Source organism: Topomyia yanbarensis, chromosome 2 (genome assembly GCF_030247195.1).
Source record: "Topomyia yanbarensis strain Yona2022 chromosome 2, ASM3024719v1, whole genome shotgun sequence".
Classification (NCBI taxonomy): domain Eukaryota; kingdom Metazoa; phylum Arthropoda; class Insecta; order Diptera; family Culicidae; genus Topomyia; species Topomyia yanbarensis.
The window spans coordinates 394,472,010-394,497,578 of record NC_080671.1 but is presented as its reverse complement, the minus strand read 5'-3'; the positions used below and the strand labels follow the sequence as shown (position 1 = coordinate 394,497,578).

Sequence of the window (25,569 nt, the reverse complement as noted above, 5' to 3'; positions counted from 1 at the left end):
ATCGAGACATCACTTGGTACCAACTAGTTGTTCAGCGTTCACGCGAGACGTGTGATTTTTTGGGTTTTAGTGTCCAACTAGTGCCAATTTGGAGACGGTATTGACCGAGAGAGAATTAGTTTGTGCAGCTCCGTGCTAGTAACTGACGAGGAGAATCCGAAACACTAAAAAAACATACATTATGCACAAAATTTGGATTCATCCGAAATTTTCCCTTTTGAGATCTGACAAGACTGCTTTACTTGCTGAAACCGACTGAAATCACAATTCTTTCTGTTTAAGATTTGCGGCTCGGTGCATGAAATTAGCGGAAACCAATCGGAAACAGGCTACGGTCAGATGATTAAAAATCGGTTTCTCCGTTTGTGTGCTACCATTAACCCGTTCAAAATGAAAACGATGGCTTCTGCTAGTGGCACGTAACGACACAAACTGATTCATCCACCGGCCGTGCACAGCTCGCAAATATTTATTGTACGACCCGTTCCAACCAAGCGCACATAATAAAAGCTATATCTCGCGTTTTTACTTGCTATAATTTTCTCTTATTTTAACTACTAACGAGATCAGATTTATAACACAGGTTGCAACGTCCGTTCGTCCCAAGCAGCCAAATAGGAATGATAATAAAAACAAATCTGTAGCGGAGCTATATTTAGAATTTTTCATCATTTATGTGTTCGGTTGATGCACCATATTGGCAGCTCTGACCGAGATGAGCTGGAAAATTTCACCTTTTCCGAATAGTTTTCGAAAGATTTTAAATCACAGTTTTTTCGTGAGTAATGCATATTATATACTTTAAATTTGAACACTACATAGCTGAACACATTTTCGACAAAATGGCGAAGAACTTCCATGCAGCACAACAAAAGAGTGTACTGGATATTTAAAATCGAAACGCGAATATTTTGTTTCAAGTTTCCGGAACCGTGAAATCCATATGCCATGATCCAAAATTATCGATTTTAAAGCAAAGGTGTTTGACATGGTGGTCAGTAGATAATAAAAATTGATGATTGGAGCCATTTTGAAATTCAAGATGGCAGCTTTCGGTTACCACAAAACAGTACAAGCCATTATCAATATGAATGCCATGTGAAAGGGGCTGGTCAGTAGATAACGATAATTGATGATTGACATCATTCTGAAATCCAATATGGTGGCTCTCTGTGACTACAAAACAGTGAAAACTATCATCAATATAGACGTCGTTTAAAAGGTAGTGATAAGTACATGCCGAAAATCGATGATTGAAGCTATTTTGAAATCTAAAATGGCAACTTTCAGTTATTAAAGTCATGGGTGAGTTTCAACTTCGTCTCATCCGAAACCGACACTAACTTTTTGTCGGAATAGATTAGCGCCGGCTTGACGATTGAAACGCAAAGTGTGTTCTAATTTTGGGGATTTAGCGTCAAGCCGGCGCTAATCTATTCCGACAAAAAGTTAGTGTCGGTTTTTGATGAGACGAAGTGGAAACGCACCCATGATTTTAATAAGTTTGGATTTGAGCCTTTCATGTACAAAGACTGCTTTTACCAAAAAAATTCGCTCTGGTGAAAGAAATGATGAGAAATGTTTACCAAATCTTTCTCCTTAGGGTGAAATATAGCATAGAACTTTCGGTTATCACAAAACACTGAAAGTCTTGATCATACATCACATCAATTGGAGTTAGAGTCTAACCGATTGCCAATATGGTAAAGTTTACTGATAAGATTAATTCGAAGCGCAAAATTCGATTTTTTTTATTCAATCTGTTTCCTCGTGTAACAATTTTGAACAAAATCGTTTAGATCAAATTAGGACTTTGGGGGTGGGCGTACGTAGTTGATAAATCGATTGCTTTGTACGCAGCGCACCCGGGTTCGAGTCCCGACCCCGCACATAGGGTTAGAAATTTTTCATAAGATTTCTAACCCGAAAAGGCGAATGACCTTAAGGTAAAAAAATAGGACTTAGATTCTTCGATCTCTGGATTCAGATCACAGTTAAAATTAACGATCTGGTACTGTCGCTGTATCGAAAACCAAACAAATTGAATCAAGTTTCCTGAACCGTGGACATCAAATGCCATAATTCAAAACTATCGAACTCAAAGCTAAGGAGTTTGACATGGTAGTTAGTAGATAACAAAACTTCGATGATTGGAGCCACTTTTAAATCCAAGTTGATGGCTTTCCGTTACCACAAAACACTAGAAGCCATCATCAATATGGCTGTCGCGTGAACGGAGCTGGTCAGTAGATAACGACAATTGATGATTGACACCATTCTGAAATCTAAGATGGTAGCTTTCTGGGACTACAAAGTAGCGAAAACCATCATCGATATGGATGTCGTTTGAAAGGTATTGATTAGTAAATGGCAAAAATCGTTGATTGACACCATTTTGAACTCCAAATTCAATGAAAACAATTTTGTATTGTTTCAGGTTAATGCATGAGATTTAATAGTGAATTTAAGATCCAGAAATAAATAAAAATTCGAATTGTGAGAAGAATTGTGCAAAGTGGGTTAACAGTTTTCCTGACCTTGTTCTATGAAATCGATTTCATGGACTTTTTTACAAGAGATAGAAACTAAATTAGGGTTCAGCCTTTCATCTCTTTCCGAGATGTGAAAGAAGCCTAAATTAAAAACTCGAATTGTGTGAAAATTTGTAGTAAAAACGTTTCGGGTTCCGCATGCAGTTTCCTTTCTAGTAATATAGCCAGTCGGGAAATGAACGTCAATCCAAGAAAAATTTGAGTAAACCGAGTATCGTATGGCCACTCTAAGTATCTGAAATCGATTTTTCAGACTTTTCAAACTCTGACATAAGGAACGTACTTGTTGGTAAAATTCCCTAAAACGTCACGTTTTGGATACCTTTCATCGTACTGTGCATTGTTGCCGGAAAATCCTGCTAGTCACTCTGTTACTAAGAGACAACGGTTTAGACCCCGTCACCACCTTAAACCGTTCAGTTTCCATGGTAAAGGTCGAGTAAACAGTTACACCCAAAACAAAACTGCCCCGTTCACATTTCTGCATCGCTTTCTTGCGTGTGCAACAATAACCACACGTCGTCACCCGAACGCCAAACACCGCACAGATTCCCCTGTGGCATTTTTCAAACATCATTCGTAGACAACCAGCTGGGTCCACTTGCGCGAAAGCAAGAGAAAAAAAATATTAATAGCAAATAACCACTAAACTTCCTCCTTCCGCGGTTCGTCGTGGGTAGGGGGGTAGTAGTTCGTATCGTTCGTCTCTTCGGAAGCGAAACACAATCCCGCAATGGTCACTATACTGTTTGATATATGTATCTATATCATCACACGAAGTTCGCCTTTTCCAATTGGACTCTTCTCACATTAGTAGTGCGGATTAATTAGTAACATTTTATGCCCATCATTCAGCGTTGGTCATCACCTTCTCACTCGTATATATCATCCATAAATATTGCCACGCTTTTCTTCACACTTCAGCTTCAGCGGCTCGACTTTGGAACGCGTGCCTATTTCGTAACCAACCACGCTACCGCTTGTCCTCACTACAAACGGGCACAAACAACCTGCGCGCATTACCACCCTCCCGTCACGACTCAAAAGGTGGAATTCGATGGAAAAATCCGATTCGGTCGAATTCTGCGCGCATAAGTAGAAATTTCCGCGGCTGATAATTGTGATATCGCGATTTTGACTGACCAGAAATGGCATCCGCTACCGCATCACATCGGGCTGCGCTTTTCATTGAACGCGGAAACAATTTGAATTGAATTCGTGGTCGGTGTGACGTGAGTCGATCGTTTATTTGTAACTGATAAAAAAACAAAAGGTGGTGCGCTGCTGATGATCCGAAAAGTCTGTGTGTGTAAGTTTGATCTCATATGTCTTTGATTTTTTTTATGCCCAACAGTAGCTCCTTTCGTTCTTATTGATGGTGATGATAGCACGACGAGGGCGTGCAGTTTGACGTCATTAGCACTTAGTTGCCCTGTCACAAATCAACTATCGATTAGACCGGTGGTCGTTTGTTTTGGTGCAAGATTCGCTGTGAAAATAATCACCATCCAAGTTCGTGCGAGCAGCGTCCATGGACTTTATAGAAATCCTTGGTTCACTCCGACTCAACGCTAACCAACCACCGGGCGGCAGTTTATACATTTAATCACGCGATGTCAAAACATTCGCATTGACCTGCCGTGGCCGCCGCCGGCTCGCAGGGGGATGGCGTATATTAGTAACCGGGTCGTCTGGTGGGATTAAGTTTGATTGATTGATTAACGGATTCGATGTTTAGAATTATTGGATGGGTTCGGTTGACGTATTTTCTAGTACGTCAATTCGATGACTACACGTCCTGGAAGTGGCATTCAACGGAAGACAACGCCAATCTAAGTTTAATGTTAACATTAGAATGCGACGTATGCAATATGGTCTACTAGTTTCAACTTGACATCCTGAATGACATAACATGAGGATCACTTTGTAGGTTGTTGCCAGAAGAGGTGCGTGTAAATTTTATAAATTATCAGCGAACACTTGAGAGTAACAAAAATTATGGAAGTATTTTCCATAGCACCTCATTCAATTCCCTTCTAAGCTCTTTTATTCTAGTTTTATAAGAAAATTTTCTGTTGGATCGAAATGTATTACAATCTCGGGCTAAAGTGGGTCGAATAAGAATTAGCGCTAAAAAGGTTCAACATAATATGCAGCACAAGAAAGATATAGAACTCATTTTTGCGGTTGTGTGGGGACTATCACTAATTTAGCACAACCCAATCGAAGCCCTTGAAATCGTGATTTCTGCCTTGGGAATTGATAATTAATTCCATTTTGAAATGCAAGCAAGATAGCAGCTTCCTGTTATCACAAAATTCAGGAAATTGTGAACAATAAGAATATCGTTTGAAAGGGGGAGGTTGTAGATGACGAAAATTGAAGATTGACGCCATTCTGAAATCCAAGATATTGGCTTTCGGTTACCACAAAACACATAATCATTATTGCTGTCATTTCAAAGGATGTAATCACTATGTAACGAAAATTGATCCCATTTTGAAATCCAACATTGCCGCTATCAGATTACCATATAAAACACTAGAAGCAGACATTCCATGTATCACTCGTATGAGTAAATGCGTCGGGATAATTTACAACTCCGACAATAAAAACTCACATTCTCACACGAAAAGCTATTGACACTCATACAACTTCTCCGGCCAAATGCAACGCATTATTTCTCCGGAAAAATAAAACCGCCGGAGAATGAGCGAATGAGTTAATCACGGTATCTTTTTTGCGCTCGCTGCCTTGTTGGCTTTATTCCAAAACACGACAAAACAAGTTTAACGTACTTCTCTGTTGGTTTTCTTTGAAATGAAGTGTATATTTTGGCACTTTTATTAATTTGCGCGAAAATAAAATATTATGTGAAAAAGAGAAAAATCTAAAAAAAATTATCGGAAAAGAATATTCCCACGCTATTTACGGTGGATACGAATGAATTTTGCGACGGTGGATACGGTGAATTTCGCGACTCATTTTATCCCGTAAAGTTGGGACATCGAATAAGCTGGTTCTCGCGTGAGTGAGTGAGACATACAATGCCTAACTAGAAGCCATCATCAATATTGGTGTCGCATGAAAAGGGCTGGTCAGAAGATAACGAGAACTGATGATTGACATCATCTTTAAATACAAAATGGTGGCTTTCTGTGACCACAAAACAGTGACCCACTATAGAAGTCGTTTTAAAGGTAGTGCTTAGTAGATAACAAAAATCGATGATTGACGCCATGTTGAAATCCAAAATAGCAGCGTTCGGTAACCACAAAAGACTGAAACCGTGATCAATGTGGGTCTTGTTTAAAAGGGAATAGTCACTAGATACCGAAAATTGATGATTGACGCCATCCCCAATGGTGGCTTTCTGTTACCATAAAACACTGAAAATCATCAAACCATCGTTAATACGGATGTCGTTTGAGAGGGGGCGGTAAGTAGATAATGAAAATGAATGATAAACGCGATTTTGAAATCAAAGATGGCGACTTTCGGTCACCACAAAGTACTGGCAACCGTCGACAATTTTTTTTTTGTTAGGGATAATTTTGCTACCGCGTCCACTATTCAGGTTATCTTTTGAGGCTAAATTATTGGCAATCGACAATATGGATGTCATTTAAAAGAAATTAGTGAATAACGGAAATAGATGATTGACGCCATTTCGGAATCAAAGATCATGGCTTTCGGTAACTACAATGCCCTGGAAGTGACATTTAAATGGAGGTGGTGAGAACATATCTAAAATTGATTGGTAACCATAAAACACTGAAAATCATCTTCAATATGGGTGTCGTCTGAAAGGGACTAGTCAGTAGATAACAGTAATTGATAATTTACGCCATTTTTAAATCAATGTTGGCGGCATTCTGTTACCACAAAACATTGAAAGCCATCAAATCATCGCCATTTGAATAGTAAGTTTATGGCGGGAACTGATGATTTCCACAAAATATCTACTTGCTTAAGATAATAGAAATCGATATTTGAAATCATTTCGAAATCATGGATGGCGAATTCCGGTTTGCATTTGATTTTAGAATCCTATACAAAAGTGGGTGAATTTGACAGGGGGAAGGTTTTAAGTTACGGGAATCGATTTTTAAATTTTAGTTACCATACAACATTAGAAAGCCGTATGAAAATGTTTGTCCTTTGAAAGACGGAAGTAAATAGACGGCGGAAGTCGAAGAAGGTCCTATACGCCCAAAATGTCTGTAGTGCACAAGTTTTCAAATTATGCGACTGAGAATTTTATTGGCAGTGCAATAACTGAGCCATAATGATACGTTACTTGTGCAAAATTAACAGTCAAAACCTCGAACAAATAACCAGCAAAATCATTTTGGCGATTCCAACACCATCTTTCGAGTTACTAATGAACCAGCAACACGTACTCAAAAATATTTTTATCAGCGTAAAACTGCACGATTATACTTCTGTTCGTACTGCAAAGTAGGGAAATAAAAGGTAATCAACGTTTTTTTTGGATTATTTTTCGTGCATTATTATTCCCCAATGGTCACATTTGTCGGGAATTAATGGCGTTAACTATAAGATTTATTTAACTACTGACAACCTCCATTCAAACGATATCTACATTGATTAAGGTTTTTTGTGTTTTGTGGTAACCGGAAGCCACTCTCAAAATGGCGTCAATCATCAATTTTCATCATCTTTTAACCACCTTCTTTCAAACGAAACTCAAATCTTTGTTGTCCTGAAAATTTTGTTTAACCCTCATTGCACTAATTTTTATTCGACTTAGTTTCACCCGAGATTGTGACAAATGTTTAATTAACAAGGGTTTTACGCGGTTTCTCCGTTTTCATTTAAAATAAGTGCGGTTTTTATAACGCGTAAAAAGTACACTAAAACCACGCAAAAACGTCAGTGTACACTCTATGTGGATGTGGATTCAAATGCAACATCGAAGCGACAATAATTTAACGTATAAGCTGCGAATTACCAGATAGGTTCAACCCGCTTTCAAGAAATCCAATCATCAATCAATTTTACATATGTAAACTTATGGGGCCTTGTAATATTGGTTTGCATTTTGAAATGTATGTATAGGAAAGAGGACGTGTTTAGACGATTTCGGGCCAAGAATTACCGACATCCCAAGCCCATGAGTTTTACTATTTCTTCAAACCATGTATCCGGAATATAAATTGCCCAATTTGTTACTATTTTAGTGATACTAAAACATGGACTGCGTTTCGATTTAGTCTCATCTGTATCTGGCATTTACTTAGAACATGACAGAATTCTGTTTCTTTTGTCGTGACTTACCTTTCAGTGTAGAGGACCCTTTTCAAATTTCGGCAAAATTTGGAGTGTAAGCTTTCAATCATTTATATAGTACTGAGTGAAAATAAAGTTTCTTTATTAATTTGTAGGAAACATGCTCAGCAATTTTTTAGTACATATGATTCGTATAAATAACGAACAAACAATTAAAAAAATCGTTCGAAAGCGACTCGGAAAGTGAAAATTTCCTGCCTATCAGAGCTATCAATATGGTGCTCCAACTGGAAAAAAAGGATGTAAAGTTATGAATATAGAACCACTAACAGATTGGTTTCTAATATCATTCGCATTGAGCTGTTTGGAGAGATCGGAGCATCTTCTGAAACGACTGTACCTACTTAGAACACAATATTTGAAGACATTTTTTGATTAGGTCCTTTCTGAAAATGAGAGCCTCTCTTTGTCCACATACTCTTCCGTAAATTTATTGTTCGATTTGACATTTGCGCTTCAACTTTCTGCATAATAGGCTAGCCGAAACCATCACTTTTCGATATACAATGAATAATGTGTGCACAGTTTTCCAAAGTTCTAAATAAAGGAATGAGTAAACGAAGAGAGGCTCTCATTTGCAGATAGGACCTAATTAAAAGTCTTCATTTGTGAACCGTGTCCGGTTGGTGAATTAGGATTTAATTAGCTTGTGTCGTTTTTTGAGGCTATTATTTCTATTTCCGACAGTTGCAAAACGAATCCTGATTTTAAAACATCCGCCTGCAGTTCGTTCGTGATGAGCTCCCGCTCATTTCATGCATTTAGCAGCATATCTTGAACTAAATAGTTATGAAATTTATGTTTTAGAAGATGATTAGAATGGGATCAACACGTGAACAAATTGTTTAGTTTCATCCTAATAGCCAACCTTTTAGAAAGTCCTTAGCAGGGCTGCTATACCAATCAGAAGAATGTGTGTGAAAACCTATATATTTCCCTATAAATATTTTTGCATAATACTAACAATACTCCCAAGCATTGACACAATAGTATTGATTGTGTAAGGGCCGCTATTAGATTTCAATTACTAACCTTCGGTTCAGTCAGGATACTTCGGTTATGTCCCAGATATAACTCATCCAGCTTTTTTGCCTTTCTCATAACCAAAGGTTCGGCAATCTCTCTGAAAATCGTCAACCTAATCCCGACCCGCAGGCCGTGTCATATCCCATTCGACTCAGTTCGTCGAGATCGGAAGTCTGTAGGTATGTGTGCATGCCACTCACTTATTTTTCTCAGCGACGGCTGGACCGATTTGCACAAGCTTTGTCTCAAAGTCTCATCGACTGCTATTAAATGTTGTGTCGATTGGAATTTCGGTTCCGGAGTTACCCATAAGAGTATTTTTTCATATAAATTGTGCCACAATGATATCAAAATGATGCAAAACTTTAAAATGGGTGCAAAAATACTTGTATTTGCCAGTCTAGATCACTTATGACAAACCAAAGCCGATTTGACAACACTAGTCACCTACGACGGTTCTTGAGTGTATAGATGCAGGAAGTGAATAATTTTATAAAAGCCATAAAGAAAAATTTCAATATCGAATTTGTTTTTTTGATGCCAAATGTCTTTAAAATGCATGAAACGTCGAGATTTGAATTAATCTAAAAAAATGGCGAAGGTCGACACATGGCCCTTCTCATATAGAAAGGTTATGTAATCACTCTGAAAATCGACTGACATAAGGTTTCAGCATTTTAACGGGGGCGCAACTAGGGGTGTAGGGAGATGAGTTACGCCTTGCTGATCGCCACTCCCCCTCCTTGAAACCCCTTCTTCGATCTTCCCTCATAACTTCCCCCTCTGACCACCACCCCCCATCCATCCCAAATAACCCCCTCTCAAGCCCATTATCATTATACCACAACTTTATCACCGGGCAACCAAATTAAGGGGTTACATACAGATTTGTGGGGAAAAAATCAGCAAAGTTCGTGATTTTTAAAAGTATTTTATGTAAATTTTATTTGAAAAAGCGAAAGACTGTTCGTTGGTAGCACTATCAAAGATAGAAAAAATAAGCTTAATTAAAAAAATATTCAAGGTTGTCGAAGTTATAGCCCATCCCTCGAAGCATGTTTTTTGGCAGAGGTTTGCGGTGAACGCTCTCCCAGCCGAACCGCTCAACTGAAATTCAAAAACTAAAAAGATTATTGAAGAAACATATATTGTTGTGTATTTGAACGGATCGGTTTCCCAATAAAACAAATTTTTCTTGCAAAAAAAAACATGTTGACCAAAAAGTTGAGTTTTGTGGTGTTCAAAATTTTAAACAAACATTCACTGCAAAGGATCGAAAATTTTTTGATGAAAAGGGAACCATTCAAGTACACGGGAATGCAAATACAAACAATTAAAAAAAAAACATTAAAATCGGATGAATAGTTTTTGAGATATCACGTTCACCGCAACAGTACTTTTCAAAAAACTTCATTCCGAGATAATTGCGTTTAAAGTTTTGTGTCCATTTCATTCGTCGAACAACCAGCGCGCTGCAAGAGGCTTTAATTTAAAATCTAGTGCTCCGATCTGGATGAAATTTAGCACAGATTTTTACAAAAGTATGTACTTTCAGAAAATTAAATAAAAAATTTAAATTTTTTGAGTTCCAACTTTGTATACAACCCCTTAAGCTGAGGAGTGGTTCGCTTATGGGCTTTTCAACCTCCTCACTCACCCACACCTGCATGACAGGTTAGCATGAAGACAACATTGAACTAATGCTGATTAGACTAATTAAGTATGATATTATTCAAGTATTTCACACGTAGCTCACCGAGTTCGTGGCCTGCGAGCCATTGTGTATGGGTGCAAAGTGTATTAAGAATTTAAGACATTTTCAAATCGTCAATCTGGTGCCAAGTCAGTGCCAGATACTGATGGGACGTTATCGAAACGCAATTCATGATCTACTAAGTTATAGGAACTATGGCGAATCTGGTTTCGATTTCGCTATGTTGCATCAAAGTTTCTGTGTTTCCGGGACCTCACCCTGGACCAGTTATGCAAATGTCTCTCAATTGTTTTTTTTGGCTTTCAAATATTTTTATAGAAGGAAAACTAGCAAAAGGAAATGAACAAAATAGTCTCGAAAATAATAATCGAGGGTAGTAGACAAACCGCACCGACAAAAGAAAATTATCGATTTAATTCGTGAAGAGAGTATGAATAAATTTTGAGCGAAATGAAATAACAGCGGTTTTGGACAGAGCCTATCCAGGCCCAATAGTAGGGTAAGGTGGGGCAAATCCGACCTAGAAAATGGTTTTGGCTGTAAAATGCTCATTTTACATCGGATCAAGTCGTTTTTATATCAAATTAAAGGTTAGACTCCTGGGCAACTTTCTATATATAGCATTTTATTTGGATCTTAGGAATATCTTGTGATACAAGCGTTTTACAAAAATGTTCATTTTTGCTGTTTTTAAAAATGGTGGGGTAAACCCGACCCCCTATGTTTTTGGTTGATTTGCTGCAGCTATTATCCAAATTTTATGGTCTTTCAATGATAAATCAATGAATGTTGTGTTATTAAATTGTAACATGAAGAAAATTGAGTTCAATGTCCATCTTGGAATGCTAAAATCACGAGCAGTAGCACGTAATGATATTCCCATTTGCATCGGAGCAATTGCTCGACGAATACTATAGTCATCATGTTTTTGTGTATTTCGTTTGTAATTATGAACCATTTTGCATAAAAACAACAAATAATAACAATTAAAATATATTCCAATCTGAAAAATAAAAATTTTCTTAGCAAAAAAGCGGTCGGATTTACCCCACTATTTAGTGGTCGGATTTGCCCCACCGCGTCATTTTTCATTACGATGCAATTAAAAAAATATGAAAAAGGTTGAACTAAATTCTTCTATGCACTTTGTAGGACTTTAATCAAAGAATTTAAATCCACTTACATTTATTACGCAATCACTTTAACAATCAGAAATATCCTGTAGTCAATGATGCACAAAAGTCAAATCAAAAGTTCTAAAAACACACCTTTTGTCGTTTGAGCATCTCAATGTAGACTGATGAAATGCTGTCATACCACCATTATGATTATTTTCGATGCTCTACACGACAACATTGATATTAGTTCGCGTAGTGCTTCTGATTTTCGGTAACAGAGGGGGGTCGGGTTTACCCAACGGTCGGATTTGCCCCACCTTACCCTACACCGAAAAAAATTTTTTTTTGATTCTCGAAGGACCTCTCTTATATTGTGACAAATGTCAAAGTAAGCTCAGATGCCAAATTTCACATCATTTGGACAATTATAGACTCCCGCCCACTTCGCTTGAAATTTTTGAAATTGGTACTATGGGAAAATATTGAGGAAAAATATATTAAATGCAATAAATTTTGAAGTAGCAATTGGAAAATTATAATTTATACCTCTTTTTAAAGAAAATAATCTTAGTATTTGAATGGAGATATTTTTGATTGAATGGAAATAGGGGATTTTGGCCGTAAAAACCCCTATTTCTACTATTTTTTTCTGCTCCGAGATGCAACTCATACATATTTTGCAGTTATTCTAATGTGAAAAAATCTCAGAAATCGAACGGAACTTTTTTTGTCTTTTGTTCGAATACGAGAATTCGGGGTTATAGGGCCTTTTGTTATTCATTTAAAATTTTATCGTCCTCTCGTGCATATATCTCTATTATTCTTCACTCAATTATAAAAAAGCTGTACCTTGTTGAACGTGAAAGTTCCTAAAGAACAAAATATAAATAGATTCGTTGCCGGTAAAATTCAGAAATATTAAATTTTTTGACAATTAGTCTCAATTTTACATTTTTATCATCAAAACGCACATAATTAACTCCATTTAACAACAAAATTCTTATTTAATTCACTAGTTTTAGTGTAAAATACGCTTAGGGATCACATGAGAAATTTTATTCCTGGAGCAATAGGGGAAGTTGATGTATTAGGACATTTAATGAAAAAAATGTGATTTGTAGGATTAATGTCAAAAAATTAATGTTTCTATTTGTTTTATTTCTGAGAATTTTTCACGTTGAACAAGTTACATTTTATGGAAATTGATCGAAAAATAATAGAGATATATGCACGAGAAAATAATAAAATTTAACATGAATGACAAAAAACCCTATAACCCCAACTTCTCGTATTCGTAAGGTCAGTAAGGTTCCGTTCGATTTCTGAGATTTTTTCACATTAGAAAAACTGCAAGATATGTATAATTTGCATCACAGAGCAGAAAAATTATTAAAAATACGGCATTTTGAGGCCAAAATGACCCAGAACCACACTTTCCCGTATTTTTCTAGAACCAAAAACATCTTCATTCAAATACTAAGAGGCCTTTGAGAATTAAAAAAATAAGATCAATGCCCTAAGGGCCACAGTGTTTTAAAACGTCGTGAGGGATTCCATGAGAAAACGGCCGACCGCAAAATATGACCATCGTCGATTCGAACGAAACTTTGCAGGTGTGTTCGCTGTATGAATCTCCATGATATTCTCTGGCAATTGGAATATTTTGATACAAGAGTAATTTTTCAAAAGGGCGTAAACGTTTCTACGTGTATGAATTTCAAAATTTTTTTGTTCGATTACTGTATTTTATACAGCAAAACTATCTGAGAACAAGTTACAGGGAATGAATACTTCCGTCCGAAAAAAATATACACTGAAAAAAATGTTGTGTCATTTTTCAAAAAAACAAAAATTTATGATAAAAATTTAAATTGATAAAAAACCCATTTTTTTTAATTTTTTATATTTTGTTACCAAAAACCTAAAGAGAAAAGAAACATTTTGATTGTAATTGCATGATGGAGAAAACATCGGTTAAAAAGTTTTTCTAACAATAACTTCGTACATGTTTTTAAATTTCATACTAATTGACATACAAAATTGTAATTTTATTACAGAATATAATTCTAAGCACCATTTAAAATCAAAATGCATTTAACAAAAATCTTCCAAAATGCGATAGTTTTCGAGATATTTGAAATTTTGCTACTTCAAAAACAATTAATTCGTGTAATTATGCTCTTTTTAAAAGTTATTCGCGTTACCCCATCAAAAAATGTCAAAAATTTAATGTTTATCGTTTTAAAGACGTAAAAGAAACTTTTTTAGTGTATTTGGATTCTGGAGAAGCTTTCAATAAAAAACTTTTGACATTTTTTTATAATTCTTACTATTTGCAGTCAAAAATACAATTTTCTTTTTAAATATGATTCTAAACGCCATTTCAAATCGAAATGCTCTTAACAAAAAATTTCTAAAATTTAGTAGTTCTCGAGATATTTTAACTTTTGTTTTAACAACACAATTATTTTGTTTTATTACGACCTTTTCATAAGTTAGTCGCGTTTCTCCATCAACAATAAGAGGTTTTTCAAAAGGCCCATAAACTTTCCTGCAACTTTCTCTTTGACAAGGCGATATTGTGAATCATTTTAAAGTTACATGAAAACAACCAACATATGATTCAGCTATATAGTTTAATCAACAGACCCTATGGTTGAAATATATTTTGGTTGCTTTCATGTAACTTTCAAATGGTTTACAATATCGCCTTGATGTCAAAGAGAAAGTTGCACGAAAGTTTACGGGCCTTTTGAAAAACCTATTATTGTTGATGGAGAAACGCAACTAACTTATGAAAAGGTCGTAATAAAACAAAATAATTACGTTGTCAAAACAAAAGTTAAAATATCTCGAGATTTTTATCATTTTATAAAATTTTTGTTAAGAGCATTTCGATTTAAAATGGCGTTTAGAATCATATTCAAAAGGAAAATTGTATTTTTGACTGCAAATAGTAAGAATTATAAAAAAATGTCAAAAGTTGTTGTTAGGAAAACTTTTTATTGAAAACTTCTCCATGATCCAAATACACTAAAAAGTTGCTTTTACGTCTTTAAAACGATAAACATTAAATTTTTGACATTTTTTGATGGGGTAACGCGAACAGCTTTTAAAAAGAGCATAACTACACGAATGAATTGTTTTTAAAGTAGCAAAATTTCAAATATCTCGAAAACTATCACATTTTGGAAGATTTTTGTTAAATGCATTTTGATTTTAAATGGTGCTTAGAATTATATTCTGTAATAAAATTACAATTTTGTATGTCAATTGGTATGAAATTCAAAAACATGTACGAAGTTATTGTTAGAAAAACTTTTTTACCTAGGGTGGGCGTAGCGTAGTTGGTAAATCGATTGCCTTGTACGCAGTCCCGACCCCGCACATAGGGTTAGAAATTTTTCATAAGAGATTTTTCTAACACGAAGAGGCGAATGACCTTAAGGTTAAAACCTCTATAATCGAAATAAAAAAAAACTTTTTTGCCGATTTTTTCTCCATCATGCAATCACAATCAAAATGTTTCTTTTCTCTTTAGGTTTTTGGTAACAAAATATAAAAAATTTAAAAAATGGGTTTTTTCGCAGTTTAAATTTTTATCATAAACTTTTGTTTTTTTTTTGAAAAATGACAACATTTTTCTCAGTGTATATTTTTTCGGACAGAAGTATTCATTCCCTGTAACTTGTTCTCAGATAGTTTTGCTGTGTAAAATACAGTAATCGAACAAAAAAATTTTGAAATTCATACACGTAGAAACGTTTACGCCCTTTTGAAAAATTACTCTTGTATCAAAATATTCCAAGTGCCAGAGAATATCATGGAGATTCATACAGCGAACACACCTGCAAAGTTTCGTTCGAATCGACGATGGTCATATTTTGCGGTCGGCCGGTTTCTCATGGAATCCCTCATCTATAATTTACATCACGGAGCAGAAAAATTATTAAAAATGCGGCATTTTGAGGCCAAAATGACCCAGAACCACACTTTTCCGTATTTTTCTAGAACCAAAAACATCTTCATTCAAATACTAAGAGGCCTGTGAGAATTAAAAAAAAAATTCAATGCCCTAAGGCCCACAGTGTTTTAAAACGTTGTTTTCGTGTTCAAAATTAATAGCGTTTAAACCGTTAACTTTTGAAGTATAGTTTGTTCGGAGAGTTGCCCTTATGATTGCGCATCCACAGGAGTATACCATTCAGTGATTAATTCACCTATTAAGGATATGCGAAATTTATTTTCCGAACTAATTAAGATAGAGACTTTGTGTCTTCGGCAAAGTTGTATTGCATATATTACTACAAAAGAATTTGCCGAGGACACCATATATCTAGCTTTAATAGTTTACAAGTTATGGAACATATTATATGGAAAACCCTTCAAAATTAGTTTATTCATGATAACATTTTTAGACATTCTCCTATCTTTTTGGAATCTTCCACAAAGTTATTTGCGGTATCGAAACACGAGTGTTATGTTTAAAACAGTATGCCATCGCCGCAGTTTAAAATGAAATATTCAAGCGCACTGTGAAAAGCTTCATCTTTTCATGGTAAATTGCATAAAACATAATCATCTACAATATACTATGTCCAAAAAATGAGGAAAAGGGAACTTTGACTTGCAAACTATTAAAGCTAGATATTAGGGTGGGGCATTGTTATATGGAAAAACGTAATCATAGCCACATCAACCGAGTACAGCACTTTTTTGGTTCCTTTTGGGGTCCCAAACAACTGTGCAAAATTTGGGGTCGATTGGTGTTGACCCGGCGTAGCGCATTGCGTTTGAAATTTGTATGGAGATTAGCATGGGAAAACCTACATTTTTGCATTTTTAATTCTACAGACTACAATTATTCCTGTAGTGTGCCAACAAATAGATAGAAGTATAGTCCAGGGTATGCTGAACAACTTTGCCGAAGGATGTATGGTGTTAGAATATCTCTAAGCCAAGTTATAGCTGTTCAAAGTTCGATACATCGAATTAAATGCCAAAAATCATTTTTATTGCCAACACTGCCGGTGTATCAATGGTATTTCATATAGCATTCTAAAATAACATTATATATTTTAGTTTTACCACATTGTTATGTTTGAATGAATTATTCAAAAGCCTTAGATCAATTTCATGAGCGTAGGTAGTTGAGCAATAGGGCGTAGTGAGGGGTGAGGGGGGATAAGGGAATACTTTAATATGTAGAAATTCGAACTGAAATGTTGTCGAGTTGGGATGTTCAGATGAATTATTTCAAAACAATTACACAATGTCCTACGCATAATAGTAACGATGAAATAAAACATACTGTATCCCTTTGCCTTGACTTTTATCAATAGAAGTTACGTTACAGACTGAATCAACTGATGCCGAGTTGATATGTCAGAGGATTGCATTGATTATATTTCAGTTTAATAGACACTATGATTTGATGGGATGCTCATTTCGATGCTGTTCGATCACCTGAAGCAAAAATTGTTGTAGGGATCTGGTGGATTTCATGTTGAAATCCAGAAATTAGCTTCACGCCTCGTGATCGAACAGCATCGAAATAAGCATGCTATCAAATCATAATGCGTATTAAACCGAAATATAATCCTCTGACATATCAACTCGACATCAGTTGATTCAGTCTGTAACGTAACTTCTATTGATAAAAGTCAAGGCAAAAGGATACAGTATGTTTTATTTCAACGTTACTATTATGCGTAGGATATTGTGTAAATGTTTTGAAATAATTCGTCTGAACATTCCAACTCGACAACATTTCAGTTCGAATTTCTACCTATTAAAGTCCCCCCCCCTCTCACCCCTCACTACGCCCTATTGCTCAACTACCTACGGTCATGAAATTGAGGCTTTTGAATAATTCATTCAAACATAACAATGTGGTAAACCTAAAATATACAATGTTATGTTTGAATGCTATATGAAATACCATTGATACACCGGCAGTGTTGGCAATAAAAATGATTTTTGGCATTTAATTCGATGTATCGAACTTTGAACAGCTATAACTTGGCTTAGAGATATTCTAACACCTAACATCCTTCGGCAAAGTTGTTCAGCATACCCTGGACTATACTTCTATCTATTTGTTGGCACACTACAGGAATAATTGTAGTCTGTAGAATTAAAAATGCAAAAATGTAGGTTTTCCCATACTAATCTCCATACAAATTTCAAACGCAATGCGCTACGCCGGGTCAACACCAATCGACCCCAAATTTTGCACAGTTGTTTGGGACCCCAAAAGGAACCAAAAAAGTGCTGTGCTGAAAAAACGATCATTTTGCCCCACCCTACTAGATATATGGTGCATTCAGCAAATTCTTTTGTAGTACCATTTGCTACAACTTTACCGAATACACGAAGCCTCTGTCTTAATTAGTTCAGAAAATAAATTTCGTATATCACTTATTGGTGAAACTAAACGATATACTCCTGGGGATGCGCAATCATAAGGACAACTTCTCCGAACAAACTATACTTCAAAAGTTAACGGTTTAGACGCTATTAATTTTAGAGCACGACAACGAAGTTTTAAGACAGCCCAGGTTTTGTTTTGTGAACTGGGATTCATGATTTCTACTAGATTAGTCATGACTCACCATTCGTCCTCGTAAAATAATTCACTAAATCGTAAAATGTTATTCAAGGATTCGTGAATTGGTTCATGATTCCTAGCATATTAGTTACGACCCGACATGGAAACGCTAATTCACTGTCACACGAATTTGCAATTCGATTTCGTCTCATCAGAATTCAACACTAACGTAGTGACAGAACTTAGTCATGTCACTAAATTAGTATTTGATTCTGATGAGACGAAGTTGAAAATTCCATAACTAATGTAGTTATAGGTTTGGTGCCCTCAACGCGCAAAAGCGGCTTTAAGCAATTTTCTTCTTACTGAAGGAAAAATAGTTTTTACCTAAATTTTTCTACGCTAGGGAGAAATATAGCATAGAGCTCAATTATGTCTAACGAAAAAGTCAAGAATCAAGCCATGAATTCCCTAAACCATGGAACGCAGTTGCTGCCCCCTTGAACGCGCCTAATATATAGGTCGAAATCACCTACCATAAATTCGAACAACGGACGGACACTGCCTTCCCAGCGCAGCGACTGACGGCAGTAACAGAGCCACACAAAGAGGAGAAGCGACTTTGTCTCCAGGGACTTGCTCTACTTACGCCAATCGCAGCTCCACACAGAGTGACCGTCATTCTTTGTGTCCAAACAATGCACGGGTTTGAGGTAAAGCTAGCTAGCGGAATGCATGCGCGTCCTTTTTGCTGCAGCTAACCTATTATCGGACGGACATGTTTGCGCCCAAATATCATGTCGTACCACCATCATCGCACCCCCGGTGTATGCGGCTATCAGACGCTACCCCGTAACCCTATAGATGTAGTGGTAATATTGACCGAAAATGGATTACGTGTGCAACCGCATCCTCATTTTGACATTGGCCCGAATTAGGTTATCACCGTGATCGTGATGCAGCGATTTTATATTAGAACCTGTTCGTTTTTCGCGGCCATCGACAGGTTTGGTGATTGAGTTTTCGGTATTGTTGTTTACTGTAAAGATATATAACTTTTTTCACTAGTATCGGTGCACTCTTAGCAACTTTTATTTCCGTTTCAAGCGAAAATCGTGTCAATCAACAATGCCACCAGCCCCTGGATAATCAGCACCAAAATTCCAAAACATCACTTTATAAATAATGCATTCGAATAATGAATGCCTACCGCGCGCCCCGTGCGCGGGAAAATTCGGTAGGAAGGAGGAAAAGTAACGTGCTGAATATTTTCACTTTGGACTGCGCAATTATGATTGGCCCGGTCTCTCGTTGGTTTCAATTTTTTTAAGTGCCCACTCACATTCACATGGTTGCTTGGCGCAGCAGCCACACTTTCCCTGCGGTGGTTGGTTGGCTAACCGATAAGGTCGAATCTGGATCGAACCGAGCACGCTAACTCACCCTCGCCAACCCGCCTTCCATCAACACAGCTGTTGGTACTCAATTGGTAAATACCCGGCCCGATTTTTGTTTTTCCTTTTTTCTTTGAGCGACACGTGCAGAGGTCCTCCACACCTGTATAGTGAAATGATTGAGGAAAACCCCATCAGAGCTACAGTTACACCTCTCCCCTCGGGGTAGACTTTCGTACGGCAACAGATGTGGAAAACCCTCGGACCGGAACTAGCCGGAATGATGACTGCTGATGGGCGCGCCACGATATGTGGTTTACTGGGTCAGGTTTGATTGATTCGCCAAGCAGTGGGAAAAACGCGGGTTTTTGGCACTCAGGTTTTGTTTTGATCTTGTTTTCGCCCATTATACTTTCCGGTGCTGTTTTGTCGAGTTTTGAGATATCAAAAGGGGTAAGAAGAATTGATGGTTTGTTGAGTCAAGGGGCGGATATCCGGAAGATCACAATCGTCTGCCAACCGGGACGGTTGATGACAAAGATATGGTCGTTTGGAATTGGTACCCAAGTAATTACTAAGCCGTAAGAATGGCACCGATTGGATAGTATATATACTCAGAGCCGTTGCGTGCGGTCGGCCAGGTTGGCCCCCGCCAAGGGCGACAACCTTAGGAGGGCGCTAAATTCTTGATCTGCTTTATAAAATGATTGAGGTTAAGTCATAAAATAAGTCAGGATAGGGGGGTATCCTTCACAGGTGCACACAAAATTACTATTTGAAAGTCAAACTGAAAAAGAAAGCCAAAGCAGACAACAAAAAGACTGAGACTCTATCAAAGGCGCCAGAAGACTACGTTACGGTCCTGATAGTCCAGAATAAACAATGAGCAAGACAAAGATTTCAAATTTTATCAAAAATAGCAAAAATTATTGCAAACTTTTTCCGTTCGTTTTCTCAGTTTCATAGGAACAAGGGAAACGGAAATGAAGCCATGGACAGTAAAGCAGGCCACCATAAAACTATAGCAAAGATCGTAGAGTAAGCTAGATCAGTTATCATCGAGAAGATAACCCCATGCCGTACCATGAAAATTGGAGTCTCCTCGATGCCGGGAGGAGTTCCGCAATGCCACAAAGTTGACGATTTCCAACCTGGGTTCAACCGATCTTGCACTAATTTGAATAAGTTGAATCTCTACTTGACTAGTCACATGAGATTTTTGGTGTTCCTGGAAGCGTTGGAAACTCTTTGTTTCTTCTCCATTGTCTAAGACCTGGTGCTGTTTGCTTCGAAATTGTGCCAGAGCTTTCTCTTGCTGGTATATTTGGCGGCCTTTCAAGTGAGAAAACCCATTGTAATTAGTGCTGTGTATTCTCCAATCGGTACCGGAAAATGGACCACTCAGCAAACTATGTTTCCATACGTCTTACCTGCTTGAAGGTTGAAAGCCGAAGAAAAAGCATGTTGTGATGGCGGCAGGCTTCCTTACTGCTCTCGATATTAGCTCATTTTCTCTTTTGCAAGCAGTTAAACGCAGTAGGGCTGTTTACTAGCTCCCATTGAAAGCGAGAGAACACGCTCTCGAGAATCAAGAAATTTTTTTTGCGTTCACGCTTATCTCTCTACCACGCAGGGGGATGCGAAAGTATTAATTCTCGCCCAATTCAAGAGGGAGCGTTCCTCATCAGATGCTCAGTTTCAGAAAGAGCATGTTTGAAAAAATGCCAATAAAATAAGATGGTTTCGTAAACAACAGAATGGCGATATTTTATATCAAATGAGTGCATTATTTAAGCTTTGCGTATTCAAACCAGTCACTATATGTACACACTAAGTGTTCTGGCATCACTGGCAGTTGCACCATTGCACCCGTGTCGAATTGACAGATGCAACAAATTTGTTGTCATGCTGACAGACGACGAAGTGCATCACGAATGTAGTGCGAGGGAACTGTCAGACAACATAAGTAAACAAACAACATAAGAAGGAAAGTAGGATAGAAAAACACCATTTTGAAAGTGATAGTAGTAGAATAGTAAAATACGTTGGAATAAGAAATTAGAAGTTGTGAGCAAGGAAATTATTCGGATAGTGGATAGATTAAAGATTAAGCTGTACTAAGATCCAGAATACGTAAGTTTGTGAAACAATATAAAGCAGTGAATTAAAGCAACAAATTTATGACTAGATACGCGGAGGCAAACACTGGACAAATACGAACGGTACAGTTGAGATTATCAATTCCGAGATAAAACGAAGTAAGTGAACGTACAAATTAATTACTAAAACCGATAAAATGAAAAATGTGAATATTAAATTGTAGATAAATTGCGATAGACAGCGATAGAAGAAGGAAAAGAGGAAGCTGTAAAGTAAGGAGAACAAACAATTGTGAGTAAGACAAATAATCGATTATTTACGGTAAATTAAAATAGTTATTTAGTTTGATCTGCACAGTAAAAAAAGGCGGATTTTCAAAAATCTTGTTTTCGCCTGCCGTCCGAACACTAAGCTAACCCAAAGTTGTTCAGTAATTTCATTTGACGATTTGCACAGTATTTTTAACGGAGATCAGCAAATGATTTATAAAATTGCGAAAGCGTATTCATTTTTCAGCGACCTCGGTAGCTTTCCGAATAATTTGCTGCTAAAACCTGGAATATTTTTAATTGAATTTATTATTACTTTTGCTTTTTTCGGTAAAATATTCATCATTCAGTAAAATACTAACTTGTTCGGCAAAAAGTTAAACATCATTGAATCTCGTCAAAAACATACAAAACACGTACAACAAACTGTTAAATCGCCATTTTCGGAGAAAAACATTAACACGACGTGTTTGCACATTGCAAATACTTCGTAGTCTTTCGTAAAACCATGAATTTTCAACAGAACACAGTGAAAGCAGTAATAGTGAGATTTTTGTGGTTGTCATTGTCATGTTTGAGGTGTATTTATTCCTTGCCTAGGGCAATTTTTCACACGACGATTTTGGATGAATGATTTGACTCGAAAGTATAATAATTAGAAGCCTGATAGTAGATTCAATCGCGAAAAAGTGGAAATAATTCGGCTTTATTGATAATTATTGAAGATTTTTGCGAACAAGCAATTTTTTTGATAATGAGAATGTTTTGTGTTCAGAAATTCCGGGCTAAAATTCGTAATCAAATTCAGGAAATGTAAGATTACTTTCGTTCGAATTTTAATTTTCTGTACAACCTTTAAAAGCTGGTAAATTAATTTCCATTACCAATTCGTCAAATTTAATGATCAAATTACTGAACATGTCAGCAATCCTCATCTGAAAATTTGCTGAGTATTTTTGACGTTTGGATAAAAAGGGAATATTGCGGAGAAATTGGTAACAGAATTGGTTTACTAAATTGACTACCGAATGGCTTGCTGTTGAAAACCCAAGTAAAATTTTCCAGTACTCAATAATTCAAACTAAGTGTTTAATCTATGCACGTTTGGAGGAGCAAATTAATAGACATTTGAGCATTACACTAATATTAGGACACTTTTTATTAAACATGTCCTTGAGAATGATTTGAAGACAACGTTGATTTTATTATGGCAAAGATTGGATTAAGGCGGAAAATGGTAAAATACTGGTGTTTTAACGCAACGAAAACTTAATTCGAGTGCCCTAATTTTCACCCTGCTATTTACGGCAATAAGATGAAGAAAGATGGCAGACGCTGCTTTAACCAAAGGCTTCAAATTAGTAGGGTTATAATATAATTAGGATGAAAATACTCTCAACATCCTATCAGTCTAATAGGCATTTAAGTGGTTACACCACCGTAGAATTTTTAAAAAGTCGAATTTATATTTAATAGTCTAAGATGTGCTTTAGGATGTTAAAAATTATATCTCAAAAAATGGAAGACGAATACGATATATAAATGTTCAAATTATCAATTCTTCCGCAACGCCTTCTGTGTAAACCTCAAACCCACTTTTTTGAGTTGGCCGGAAATACAAGTCGAACAAATGGCTTTTGATTTTTTGAAATTTTCACAGCATATTCGAAATTGAAGTCTCCAGCAACGTATGTAGGATTTTAATTTTTTAATTGGATTTTATTTTGCTTAATTTTTGTTAAATTAACAATTTGTTTCGATTTTAATGGTATTTTCGGCGTTTTTTCACTTAATAGTGCACCATTTCGCGAAAAAGCAAAACAATCGAGAAAAAATCCTACGTAACTGTCATAAGGAATCAGAAAAACTATTTTTGTGACTCTAGGTTCAAAATTACGGGAGATAGTTTTCAGGCCGTGGACCTCTACCTAAAAACTCGCATGGGGAGAAATGCTGCACAGTTGCCATCTTGTGATGAAATTACTAGAAAAAATATTTTTCTGATATATGTTATAAATCTTTTAACAACATTTCAACTCCCTTTATTGTGCCAAGAAAAAATTCCGAAATATGCCCATTTGTTCGAGATCTGCAGTGGTGTAACCCCTTAATGTTGTTCAGCGATTTTGAACTGGAAGCTGCCAATTCAAACATCTTTACTATTCCCAGAAGGTAAAACATGGATACTTATCATGAAAGCCGAGTTAAATATTCGAAAACTGATGTGAACCGAACCAAATTTGGTTCCCTTGGGGGTAAAGAGGAAACTATTTTATTCTCATCTGCCAACTGAGCAATTTATCTCTGTTGCTCCACCAGACTATGATGAGGTAAAAGCAGAGCATCTAATGAAGGTTTGCTCTGTCACAAGCAAGAGGATTCAGTAATGAGAGCATGTGGTTTCTCTCTACTCTCCTAGTTACTGGGCAAAAAATGCGCACCAAAATAAAACTCATGTTATATGCGGGTAAAATATTTCTCTATCTCTTCGTTGCAAAGATGAGTAAAATGAAGCCTGGATGGCGGTTGCAACGACGAGTGTATTGAGCTCACACTCCGGGATGAGTGCCCGCGTACAGAGTTGCCATTTCATGTTCAACGTACAATACACTGTCTTAGTACCTTACCCTGTACCACACAAATGCACGCATGAGGCACGGCACAAACAACCGATCATGCAGACGATCCTTGTCGAAGAAGACGCAAAGCAATCTCGCCCGGTGCGATTGTCACTCAAAATCTTCGCTCGCGAAAGCAAGGGGTTATTGAAAAGGCCAATACCGTCCCGTTCAGTAGATCCATGCATGCCATGTTCAAATCGATAACTACACCAGCGATCTCAACTTTGTAAGCGGGCATGTAAACACGGTAGTTCTCGATGAATGTCTTGTCACCAGTAACGTCATTTGTTTGCTTTTAACGAAATGTAACAATTCTGAGCTTATCTAGGCGAACTTTCGAGATATCTGGCACAGCCTAATTTTTCTGCGTCTTGCGGAATATTAGAATACTTCGCGGACTATCTTTGATCCGAAAGAAGATCGGTTATGGTCGAACCCAGTTCAATGTGTTTGATTTTAACCGTAACCCGGGTACCTTTTTAAGTTTCAATTAATTAAATTCCTATGTTTTATCCATAGCTGGAGATTGAATCTTTGTGACATCTTAGAACTTGACTAAGTCAAGCTTTTGGGTTAATAATATTGTTGATATAGTAAGGGTGGGAGCGAGGAGGGGCTCCTGATTTTTTTTACTACGTAACAGGCCGGGTACCCACAAAACTAAAATACCCGTAACTAAGGTAATATCCAACCGATTTCGATACTTTTGGCCGTTTTGGATTCAGGAACTCATCTAATTTTGGACTTGATAAAAATGAATCAGGTTACTTCATTCGGTTCCCGGGAATCCGGGTTTCCGGAAGCAGGTTCCAGCGCTGGGGTACTATTTGCGAACTTCAATGGAATACTAGCAATATGGGTATCAAAATTCTTGGAATTGCATCAGTAGGCTGTATCTCGTGGTTTTGGAAC

At 36.8% G+C, this 25,569-nt stretch overlaps 1 protein-coding gene across 1 annotated transcript in view; it reads right to left on the bottom strand.

Annotated features, from left to right (window-relative positions):
- LOC131684832 (uncharacterized) overlaps positions 1 to 5,009 on the bottom strand; it is a 50,101-nt gene extending 45,092 nt beyond the window's left edge. Inside the window, exon 1 of the mRNA XM_058968035.1 lies at positions 3,421 to 5,009. The gene's annotated coding sequence lies outside the window, so the exon portion shown is untranslated. The remainder of the gene's footprint in view (positions 1 to 3,420) is intronic.
- Between the last annotated feature and the right edge of the window lie 20,560 nt (positions 5,010 to 25,569).